Raw genomic sequence first — 13310 nt, forward strand, 5'->3', positions numbered from 1 at the left:
TTGCCATTCTTGTAGTTAACTGCTACCTGATTTATTTGTCTTTAACTCAGTTTGCACAAGTCAAGACATCTCTAGTCCTTTCTAGCTATTCATCAGCCGAAGCAAGGCCCTAACAATGTTTTGTAATATGTGTCATTGGTCCCATTCTTCTCTCAGGTTCCAAAGACCTTCTTTATTCCATCTGTCAATTACATATGCTATGCCTAATTGTATCAGTGAGTCTCTGATATTACATTTTCATTCTCTGAATTCTCCTTTAGACTTTCAACTAGAATCTTCATATAAACATTTCCTATGGTTTCACTTCCTTTAGTACCAATAAGTTTATGATAAGACTTTGAACTAAAGCTCATGATCAAAATTGTAAATAAATCAATTAACATGGATTAGAAACATGAATGGCTTACTATTAGCATTCACTGGTACAAAGCCAGGAAGTATGTAGAAGCTACTGGCACCTCTAACTCCCATTCCATGCTAAGGCTCATTAGAGACTTCTTGAAGATAAAATGTGATCTAGACTTTTGAACATCTCTATATAGCCTTTCAGTTATTCCTTCTTTAGGCAGTCTGATAGTTTTAAAAATTAATTCATTTAAATAATCAATTATTCAAGATCTTGTCTACAACATCTCACAAGATACAACTCCCCTGTGCAGTAGGTTACATGAGATTTAGGTTTTTTTTTTTCCTTGCTAATTTTGTCCTGGATTCAGAGCTTACATGTTACTTTAAAATACTGTTTAATTTGGACTCCACAGTCCCATTTCTCACCCACTTAGGTGGCCCTTTACTCACTAAAGAATATAATACTTTCATCCCTTACCCAATCCTTCAACCTCATCTTTTATCCCACCACGGACCTCCAAGTGTAGCACATCATGCCGGCTCATTTTCTCCCTGCCACAGACAGTGTTTCCAACTTAGAAACGTTGCCCTGTCCCCTTCATCTGCAATAATCTCCCCGATTTCCACCCAGAGAAATCTCACCTGTCTAGTCACATTCAGCTAATCACTCGCAGCTGGAGAGGGGCTTCTCGTCCTCTGAACGGGAGCACTTGGATTCAGATGTGCTTTTATCACATATCCCCACCATGTTCCCTGCAGAAAAATGAGCAATGCACAGACTCAGAGTCGAGGAGGAAGAAGGAATAAAGGACTCATTATTTCACCCCGTTTCACCATTAATATTCAATCACATTCCTTTCTGGGTTCTTTCCTCCTTTTATTGGCCTTGCTATCCCTCCACATAGTTAGAGGGAGAAAAGCAAAAAAAGGCTTTTGTTATTATTCTGTGTGCCTGATAGTATATGAGGGTCTTTACAACCATTGATTAATTTGATTGGCAAAACCTCTCTATGTTTATCTTGTTTTTCATTGCCATTTAGTGGAAAAGAAATTTAAAGCTTGCAATATTTTAGGCTACTTTCCCAGGTCAGAAAAATGTAGAGATGGAAACCAGATAGGTGTGGGCATAGGGAGAATCCTGAATGACAATATAATACTGCTTAATTACATGGAGATGTCCAGATATAAATAAAAACACAGTGTTTTATCATTTTTCTCTCATAAATACATACAATAAACATTCTAGGAAGACAATGGAGAAACAATATTTGAAGAGTAAAAGTTAACCTATTAAAATGACTCTCGAAATCATCTTCAGGATTAGTCATTAAAAGTGTCCATATTACATAACAGGTAATTCTGCAAAGCTCTAGACAAATATACAAGAGAAACAACTTAAGGAAGGAAGGGAAGATTTATTTTGGCTCACAGTTTCTGAGGGTCCAGTCCATAGCCACTTTGTGTTTCTTAGTGGATGGGCAAGTAGGAGCAACACTGTGGCAGGAAGTGTGGTGAAACAGTTTCTTCCCACCATGATAGACAGGAATAGATAGGAACAGCAAGAGACCAGACACAATGCTTCTTCCTATGTCCCACAAGTTATGATCTATTTCTTCCAGCTGTGGGGCATCTCCTAAAGTTTCTGTAAACTCTCCCAAATAGTGTCACTATTTGGGGACATGTGCTGCTAGGCAGGAGTCTCGGGGACCTTTGTAGAAAGAATTGTAACTATAGGTCATGTCTATATAATGTTTTCCCTTAACTAAGCAGAGTTCAAGTGTTACACTCACAAACTCCCCTTCCCAATGACAACTCAGAAGAAAAACTTTATCATTGAACAGGTGAACAAACTTAAGGATGGACAGGGTACGTGATATATCTAAATCTGGTTTGGATTCCTCAGCTTTGTAAGAGAGCATCGTGCTCTCCAGGACTCTCCTGTGTGGTTTTAATTTTACCTCTTACCTTCTGTTTTTGTACCTTTTCTTAAATTAACATCCATGTACTTACCTTGCCAAGAGAACGAGGTATTTCATTGTAATCAACAGCTCAAAACTGGGGGTTGATTCTTAAGCCAATTGTCCTCACAGAAAAAGGACACTAACTCTAATTAACTTTAACTAGGACTGTTGTAGCAGCATGTGAGAAAAGATACAAAAGGGCCCATTAACTCTGCACATCATTTCTGTGTGCTCTGCTCTGTATGCCTTCCATATACTACTTTCCCCTGCTCTTCTTTGATCTTTGCCTCCCCACCCCCATTTTTAAAAACTGTATTAAGAAAGGCTGTTACTCTAAAATTAACCATGTATTCACGGTAGGCTCTTAGTTCATCTTAACACATTATTTCTGGGGAAACTAGATATATTCGAGACAGGGTTTCTCTGTATAGCCCTGGCTGTCCTGGAACTCACTTTATAGACCAGGCTAGCCTCGAACTCAGAAATCTGCTGCCTCTGCCTCCCGAGTGCTGGGATTAAAGGCGTGTGCCACCATGCCTGGCTGGATGTTATATTTTAGTGGCTGAAAACCCTTGTGTTTAAGAACCTCTTCATCCACCAATTCAAGAGTAAATTGTTTGTTCTTGAGTTTTCTCAGTGTGTGTGTGTATGTGTGTGTGTGTGTGTGTGTGTACTATGTTTCTAGTCAGGTGTGGTGGTACATGCAGTGGAAGGCTGAGTCAGGAGAATTGTAAGCAAATTCTAGACTACCCTGGGGTTTATAACTAGTTTTAGGTCACCCTAGGCTATAGAATAAGACACTTTCTTGAAAGAACAAAAATCAGTATTAAAAAAATATTCTTGAAAAATTATGCCTTAGAAGTAGTTCTTTAAAGTATACTAAGCATAAATTCTTCCTCTCCCTGTAATACACATAGTCCTGACTTTCACTATGCGTGACAGTCAACGAAAGCTGTTAAGTTCCAAACATTTCATGTGTAGGTGAAGAACCTGCCCCTCGATTCTACCCCAAATGCTCTCTGGAAACTAGCATTCAAGCAGCCCCTTTTAACTATTATCTCCATTGCAGACTTCAAAGGAAGGCTCCAGGGACAGCTGAAGTGAGACATTCAGCAGCTTTTCCCACTGACCATTTTGTATTCTGCGCCAGGCACAACGAGGCCTTTCCTCTTGAAAGTTTTATCATGTCCAAGGCTATTAGCATTATGAGGATAGGCCGAAGCATGAATAAATTTCGAGACTTACTGATGATGTCATTACATTGGTCAATAAAATACATAGAGGCAAGGCTTCCCATCCACCAGGCTCCACTAACTAAATCAGGATACACGAGCAATTAACTCTTTAATTAAGATGAATGGGTGACATTAGCCCTCCTTAAACTCTGCTCGTCAGCATTTACAAATAGAAAAAGACGGATGCCTCCTTTCTAAGAAATGTAGGTTTTATTTTTTTCATTTGTCCATGCAGCTTCATTCTTCTTCGTACACTGTAAACAGTCTTTGAAGTACCATGATGGTCACAGATATTTTTAGAAGGTTCATTTCATCAGTCAATCTCTCCCTGGTTACAGAAGGGAATGTTTTAGTTCTTTTATGAAGCTAAGTTTGTTGTTCCCGTTATGGAACACAATTTATGTGTCTTTTCTTCTACAGAACACATAGGAAGGTGAATTTATAAAATGTAATGGGGGCAGGGTGAGAGTTCTTCATCTCCCTTTTGCTCCAGAGTAACAACAGGGTGTTTCTTTACCCACTCTAGACTGTTTTATACTCCCAAATAAATGACTTCCAATCCCAGTCAGGGTGTCCAAAGGACAAAGAGTGTTGAGAGGAAAGAGAAGTAGGAGAAGGGGGACCAGCAGGATTCATCACGAGAAGATCTCTTCAGAGGAGTCCCCAAGTGGGCACATAGAATAGAATGAACCAGAACAAGACTCAGGTTATAGATAAAGGACCACATGGCTGAGATTAAAAGTCCTCCCCCATTCTTTCATCCTGTCTAGCTATTGGCTGATCAGCACTTTATTAACCAATCAGAGGGGATGGAAAACAGTCTTTACACATCATCAATACAGAAGATGCTCCAATATGCATGACAATTCCAATGACCCTATTGCAACTGCATCTCTGGCACAGCACTCAGTATCTGAATACACAATCACACAATGCACAATCACAAAGCCATCCTCCCATGTGGGTCCATCTCAGAGTTTCCTTTTTATTGTTCATTAGATATTTTATTTACATTTCAAATGTTATCCCCTTTCCTGATTTCCCCTCAGAAAGCCTCTATCCCATCCCCTCTCCCCCTGATCACCAACCCACCCACTCCCACTTCCCTGTCCTAGCATTCCCCTACCCTGGGACATCTAGTCCTCTCAGGACCAAGGGCCTCTCCTCCCACTGATATCCAATAAGACCATCCTCTGCTACAAATGCAGCTGGAATCATGGGTCCCTCCATGTGTATTTTTTGGTTGGTGGTTTAGTCCCTGGGAGCTCTGGGGATACTGGTTGGTTCATATTGTTGTTCATCCTATGGGGCTGTAAACCCCTTCAGTTCTTTTGGTTCTCTAGCTCCTCCATTGGGGACCTTGTGCTCAGTCCAATGGTTGGCTGAAAACATTCACCTCTGTATTTGTCAGGCACTGGCAGAGCCTCTCAGGAGACAGCTATATCAGTCTCCTGTCAGCAAACACTTGTTGGCATCCACAATATTGTCTGGATTTGGTGACTGTACATAGGATGGATCCCCAGGTGGGGCCATCTCTGGATAGTCTTTCCTTCAGTCTCTGCTCCACACTTTGCCTCTGTGTCTCCTTCAGTGGATATTTTGTTCCCTTTTCTAAGAAGGACCGAAGTATCCATATTTTGGTCTTTCTTCTTCTTAAGCTTCATGTAGTCTGTGAATTGTGTTTTGGGTATTCCAAGCTTCTAGGCTAATATCCACTTATCGGTGAATGAATACCACGTGTGTTCTTTTGTGATTGGGTTACCTCATTCAGGATGATATTTTCTAGTTCCATCCGTTTGCCAAAGAATTTTATGAATTCATTGCTTTTTAATAGCTGATAGTACTCCATTGTGTAAATGTACCACATTTTCTGTATCCATTCCTCTTTTGAGGGACATCTGGGTTCTTTCCAGATTCTGGCTGTTATAAATAAGGCTGCTATGAACATAATGGAGTATGTGTCCTAATTACATGTTTGAGCATCTTCTAGGTATATGCCCAGGAGTGGTATAGCTGGGTCCTCAGGTAGTACTATGTCTAATTTTCTGAGGAACTGCCAAGCTGATTTCCAGAGTTGTTGCACCAGCTTGCAATCCCACCAGCAATGGAGGAGTGTTACTCTTTTTCCATATCCTCACCAGCATCTGCTGTCACCTGAGTTTTTGTTCTTAGCCATTCTGACTGGTATGGGGTGGAATCTTAGGGTTATTTTGATTTGCATTTCCCTGATGACTAAGGATGTTGAACATTTCTTTAGGTGCTTCTCAGCCATTTGTTATTCCTCAGGTGAGAATTCTTTATTTAGCTCTGTACTCCATTTTTAGTAAGGTTATTTGGTTCTCTGGAGTCTAACTTCTGGAGTTCATTGTATATATTGGATATTAGCCCTCTATCAGATGTAAAGATCTTTCCCCAATTTGAGGGTTGCTTTTTGTCCCATTGACAGTGTCCTCTGCCTTACAAAAGCTTTGAAATTTTATGAGGTCCCATTTGTTAGGTCTTGATCTCAGAGCATGAGTTTCTTAGCGAAAAGTTTGATGCAGCACAGCATGGAAATCCTGTGTGCACTGCTTCCTCTTCTGTAACTGCTGCTTTTCTTGGAGTTCAGGACTGCCAGGCAACAAATCATTACTCAGGCCCTAAGTCTCAGACCAGAAAGTACTATGAAATTGAGTGAAGCTGTTTCTGGGCTTTCTTTCTAACATTTGGTTACTGCAGGTCCTTTCCTTTTCTTTAATACATAATACAATGAGATGCAAAACAAACATATGGATCATTCTTTGAGCTTTTAGATAAACCAACCCTGAAACACATAAAGTGATCCATATACCTAACTGCAAAGTTTTAATTACCACATTAAAAAAAAAAAAAAGAAATGGCCAGAATTAGTTTTAACACTTAGCAACATATATTCAACAGGCAGCTGTATAATCTATTTTCAATACCACACATTTCATCCTTTTTATACTGCATGTAAAGTTTTAGGAAACACTCTAATGCAAAGGAGCCAACATATCAAGTATCAAAAGTCACAGTGGCAAATTATTCCTTTATTAAACAGCACAGTTATATTTTAACAATGGTCTTCATGTGGATCCCCTAATAAGGGGAGCTTGGGCTGTCTAGATTGCTGGTCTTTGCCATCGGGTCCACTTGCCCTTATCTGGACTGCCTGATTGAGCCTCAGTGAGTGAGTATGTGCCTAGTCCTGCTGGGTCTAGATGCCCCAGGGTAGGGTGGTACACAAGGTAGAGCTCCTTGTTCTCTGAGAAGAACACTATGGGCAAAGGATGAAGGAATTATAAGGGTGGGACTGGAAGAAGAGGAGGAAAGAGCCTGTGATCTGAATGTAAAGTGAATGAAAATATGTCAATTCTAGAAGGGACTGGAAACTGTGGTTGGGATATAAAATTAAGTAGATAGATAGATAGATAGATAGATAGATAGATAGATAGATAGATAATCATATTTTTAAAAAATGGTAAAGCAGGCCAAGTATGGTAAAACATGCCTTTAATCTCAACACTTGGGTGACAGAAGCAGCCAGAGCTCTATGAATTTGAGGCCAGTCTGGTATACAAAAACGTTCTAGAATGTCTCTCTTTAGTAACTGTCAAGCTTAGGTACTTTTTAAATTAAAATTTTTATCATATATGGCAATATGTAAATACAAAACTCAGTTTCTAAAGGGCTTTCTGACAGACACAAAGCCTTGCTGTATATCCCAGACATCATGCCTTCAACTTGTGATTTCCTTCTTTCCTTTTCTGTTCTTTTTTGCCTCAAAGCTGAAAGTGTAGGAATACAACTTGCATTAAGCTGTGACTTTTTTTCTCAGAGGCTTACTGATGACTAAGCTCACCCTTTCCAGCTCCTTTTGATCTGTGGCTGTCTGGTTCAACCCAGCTGTTATGGCTCAAATGCCTCCAAGTGGATTGATTCAATCTGGTTTCTCGTGAGGCCTCTGACTTTTTGCTCTGCTTGGCCTCAAACTAACTCTGGCTTTCTATTCTAATCTTCTTGCTCCTTCCCGTTCTCTGGTTTGTTCTGTCTTTACCTACATCCTTTCTCTGTAAAACTGTGCTGGTAAAACTGCCCCCTCTTTCCCTTTCTCTCTGCACTGCTCCTCGAAATTGCCCATCCTTCTTGTCTGTTTTCTTGAGAGTTGGGCACATCCTGTCTCTGACTTATCTGACAAACCTTTCTGTTTTGTCACTTTGTCTGCCCCTTAATTAGTCATCACTTTCAAACATGGCTAATTCCTTCTACAAACTAACTCTACCTTCATTGGTTGGCATTAAAGGTGAGTATTAAGGGCTTGTCTGAATTCCAGTTGGATCACACAGACCTAGATCTTTGGATATGGTTTTTTGTCAGGGCAGCCATGATGCTGGATTAAAATTTCTCTATATCCTTATTAATAATTAAATTTTGTTATATTACCATATGTAGTGGCAATTTATATATGTATGTTGTGTTCTAAATTTATATAATGGAATACAGTTTGAATTAAAAACTAACTGAAATTTGACCTCTCTGAATCTGTCTCTATGAAGTTTCCCCTGGAAGTAAACAGCACAGACTTTATAGTCTGTTATGGTCTTTGTCCATGAGCAAGCTTTTGAGTGTACTTTTATGTATCATTATTTTCTACATTCCTGAGTTCATGATATTGAGTTACATGACCCAGAGAATGAGCTAGAAACAGAAATAATCATTCAGCTAATATTTGTTGAAGAAATTATTTAAATTAATCAGGTTTCCAAATAAGACATTTGCTCAGTGTATATGTTTTGTGTAATACATCCAGAGTGAAGGAAACAAACACTGAAAAACTAAGGGGACCATTCTATGTCATGGTCTCCTTTACAAATTAAAAAGATCTGTGTTTTTTTAAATGTCAAAGAAAGTTCATCTTTTAGGACTGAACAGGTTAGTAGAGGAAGATGCTGGTCTTCAGCAGGGTGATTTGAAGTCCACATTTTACAATAATCTCTGAGAGGAAGGAAGGGGTACCTGTTGCACAGAGTTATAATACTATCAGAAATATAGCCTTCAAGTTAGGTATAGAAGTAAAGAATTCTAGATAGCAAAGAGAAGGATATGACAAGATAAATGAACAATTAAACTATCTTTCTTAAAACCTTTCCCAAGAAAAAGGACAATGAAAAAGTCGGGTCAAGGAAAGCCACAATGGTTAGATCTGTATGTGGTAGTAATTTTAAAATAACTTACAGCTACAGACCTCATGTCCATCATAACAATGGATGTGAGGATCAAAACAGTACGTGGTTGGTCACATGACTCTGTAGTTGTAACAAATATCAATCAGTGTTCTCAGTTGAGAGACATTTCCTTCTAGGATACATTTGTTTTGTTATTTAATTGTCATGACTGAGTTTAGTTTCTGCCATCTAGACAGTAGAGACCACAGATGCTGCAAACATATCATTCATAGGACAGTCCAGTTCATCATCAGTCAAAATTTATCTGACCTACAGCAATGATAGTAGTGAATAAGCTGACATTTTCTGGCAATAGGCCTGGTCTGCTTCTTAGAAGTGTCTGAGATATCCTGTCATAATGTATAGAGAATGTCTAATATTTTAAATTAAAACATAATCAAGTGTAGCAATTCATGAATTAACTGCTCCGATACACCGAAATGGAAGATGGAAATACAAAGTCTATGTTGTTTCATATTCTCTACCAATAATCATGTTTTTCCTTGTGCATAGAACCAATTCTATTTGAAATCATTCATATGCCACTTAGCATTTTCTCTGAGAAATTGCTTCACAAAAATAATTCAAAGTGAGGTTGTGGAATTGTGGAAAACTAAATAAAGAAGAGGTTGGGAGTGTTTTCTTCTGTGGAGTGGTATTCTCTAGCTTTGTTCTGCTCATAGCTGCTCAAAAATGAAAAGCTAACTACAGTTGTAAAATTAAATGCCTAAGGTAAGACTGATGTCCAGTCAGGCCAATGTCAGCTAGAAAATATCAGTGACTTCCAACACTTCAAGCTTCCTCAGGTAGGTCAGGTTGTTCCTGGTCCCTTGTTCCATTCTACTTGTTGTCTCACAATGAGATGGTGAAGTTACAACATAGAAGGAGATGAAGAACCTTGCCCATGGGTTGTAAAATAAGCACCTATAATAATTCTGATTGGCTGGTATCCAAGTCATACCTGCTGAAGACACTTAGTCCAGGAATGAAAGTATGAAACATCCCAGTTCTGAAAAGCTACAGGGATGCTGACATTGAACCTCATTGAAGAGTAAAGCTTCAGGAATTGTGGTGACAGTGGGGTGCTGGGTAGCACATGCCCCTGTAAGTAAGAGCAGCCCCAACTCAGCTCCAGCAGATGGTTGCTATGTGGGGATACTGGCTGACTTGCCAGGTTTTTCAAGGGAAGCAGTGAAATCTAATGATTTCTAAACATTGGCAATTAATTCAAATGTAAAACACTATTCAGCCACCACTGCAGTCTATATAATTCCTTCTGGGGTTGACCGTTGAGCCAGCAGTTTGCTAATTCTCTTAGGCTGGAAAAGAGAAATGCGTTCACCCCCACTTTCAAGGTGGAATCATTTCTCAGATGACCTGTCTTCTCTCTCCTGCGCTGCCAAGGATTTTTATGAAACACCTTTCCAGGCAAATTCAAACTGGAAGCTAGACTACAGAGGTCCGGATGGTAAGCAACTCAGACAATTGGCATGTTGGGTTGTACATATCAAGACATAAAGTGCCTGTCTCTGTGTGTGACTGCAGACCAAGAGGCTACATACACATAGTCACAGGTAGAGCTTTCAGGAAAAAAAATTCCCCATGGATGACATCACTATGAGCTTCATGTTGTGCTCAGGCAACTATGAAATTTGGAGATAATTGTCAAGATTTTACCTAAGAAAATGCACCAAGTGAAAACAGACCCCGCATTCTTTCTCTGTGTAGATCTTGCTAATGAAGATGCTTCATGAAATTGAACCCAGAAAAGAGGACAAAAAGACTTTTCTAAAATCTAGGAAGCTGAATAATTCCACAATTTCTTTTATATGTAATTGGCTTTTAGTTTTAATTTTTCTGCTTTATACAGAGTTACATCCCCAGACTAAAGACTCCCCCAGTCTGTTTACAAAGCACTGATATTTTAAATGCCTTCTTTTTCATTTTATCTTTTATTGATCTCTCATTCAATCAGTGTTTTAGGTGTAGGGAGACATTTGCACAACATAAGGATATAGTTGTCTGAGTCATCCCCTGGGCCTGTAACTCAGTAATAGAGCACTTGCCTAGCCTGAGTGAGGCTCTGGGTTCAGTTCCCAAGGGTGTCAACTAAAATAAACACATGGAAGATACAAAGGACATCATTAGAAAAAAAAGGAATATCTCCTGTTATCATATTTAAGGTTACTGGTCAGGATTATATTTATATGATTGAAGGACAAATCTCAACAAAATCACTGAAAGAATGTTTAAAAAGGAGTATTTGTCACAGTAGGAAGGTCTCCTCACAAGTTGTTGGTAAGCTGTCCCACAGGGAGTCAATGTGTAGAACTGCAAGGAAATGTTGACTTATTTTCTGTGGACAGGGATGAAAATAAAATAACTTTTAAAAACAGTTTAAAAGCCGCCAATAAGGTCACTTGGTTCCCACAAACAGGGATATCATGGGATAGGACCCTAGACAAGCTCTTTAGAAGAAATAATCTTATTTTTTCCTGACCACAGCACATGAAAGAGAGCCCTAGAAAGGTGACACTCTAGGAGCTTCCCCCAGTTGACCGTTCTGTGCATTGTGTTGCCAGAGTTCTGCTGCCATTTCATATGATAACAGAGAAAATTTGAGACAAGAGAAGTGTGTGTATTTGTGTGTGTGGGAGTTTGAGTGTATGCATCTATGTTACTTTGTTACTTCTGTAGCTCAGACATGTGTTAAAAAAGAATGAAGTTGTACCTAAAGACCATAGTAATGTCCTTCTATCCAGTAGTTTTCTTTGGATGAATTTCAGTACCTATGGTCAGCTGATATCCACAAATATTAAATGGAAAGCTCTGGACATAAAAAAATGTTTAGTTGGAAATTTTGAAGCATTCTCAGTAGTTTGATTAAACCTTGTGCAACTTTCCTCCACCTCCACTGGAATGAGAATCACCACTTTGTCCATTGTGTCTTCATTATACACACTGCTGACATGCTAACGCTCAGTTATCAAGTGGACAGCTATGGTGTAGCAGCACTTGTGTTTGAGTGTTATGTAGAGTTATAATTATCCAAGATCATTAGTATTTACTGTAACTTTTTACTATACATAATTTATAAGTTAAACATAATCATAAATATGTATATATAAGAAAAACAACACTAGTAAGGAGATTAGTTTAATACTTTTTGATTTTCCAGCTTTAGTCTTTAGTCTTCTGAGTGGAAGTGACCTTATTCTAATAGTTTTCAATTATTTCTCATGTTGAAAATGGTAAAATAGATAAATACATAAAATAAAATAAAGAAAATAAAAAACCATTAATATTCATTGTAGAATAGTTGGTTCTGGGGAACAGGGGACATTGAAGAGAAAATGAAGAGTTTTTACTGAGGGACTATCTATCTAGCCAGTGCTTCTGTTTAACACACACTGCCTGATTTTAAGCCTTTACATGAATCTGAATATCTGTGTCTGACTAAATGGAAAAGCCTGTCAGTGTGACAATGTTTATAGGACAAGCCAGTGTATCCCATTGCTTTGGTTGGAACCCAACCAATGGAGTTCTAACATTCCTGTGTCAGAAGCCTTCCACTTATGTACCTAAATCTCTCCATGGAAGTTTCTGATCAGCACAATTAAGGTAATAGTTCTTATTTTAAAAAAGAGAGAAAAATTTATAGTACTCAGTAAAGAGATTACATGAAAAATTATATTGAGATAATCCATGTAACAAAGCGAGATCCTATATAGCCCATAGTAAATGCTAAGGAAATATTGGCTATGATTATTATTTCCATACTCCAAGGGCTTGAGGGTATGTATCTTTCTCTTTCTGTCCTAGTCCTAGTTTGTCACGTTCATCTACATTGACATATTAAATTTTATAATGAATATTTCCATTTTTAAGGAGCTATGGGCATTTTAGCTATAGTTCATCTTCTTAATGGGCTTCTAATGAAGGAAATATTAGCTGCACTTACTTGAAAATTATTTTATGTTACTAAACCCAGTGTTCTTGAAAGCTCCCCCCATCCTTTTCCTCATCATGAATACCTTGACCACTTTTCTAGTGTGATGCATGCAGGGTAAGTCTTTGTTTATTGATTGGCCAAATATATGCAGGGGGAATATATGGTACTTCATCCTTGGCTCTTCTGAGGGAGAGTGTTGCCATGGTAACAAAGGCATCCTTTGACTCCTATTTCTACACAGAGTTATAGAAATGCTTCTTTTTAAAAGAACGACAATATTTAATGTCGAATCTAAAGTAATTTTTTCTCATTGTTTGGGGAGTAAAATTGATTTTCTCTGGACAAAGTTTGTTTGGCTGCCCAAATGCACTGTTTATAGTAATGTGTTCCACCAAATTTCTTTAAAAGCCAGTTAAACGTATTTTTGTCTTAACTTCTAATCTAATTTCATCATTTGGAAGTGCTTCTTGTTGTACTATGCCTATTTTCATTTTGAAATAGTCCACATTCCATCTTTGCTGTGTTAGTGCAAGGTACAGGAAATCAGAGTGAAACAGCATGTCTCTTCTATTTGGGTGGGAGCAAGAAC

The sequence above is a fragment of the Mus caroli genome, unplaced genomic scaffold (assembly GCF_978045245.1).
Source record: "Mus caroli unplaced genomic scaffold, Mus_caroli_1 scaffold_13, whole genome shotgun sequence".
In the NCBI taxonomy this organism is placed as follows: Eukaryota; Metazoa; Chordata; class Mammalia; order Rodentia; family Muridae; genus Mus; species Mus caroli.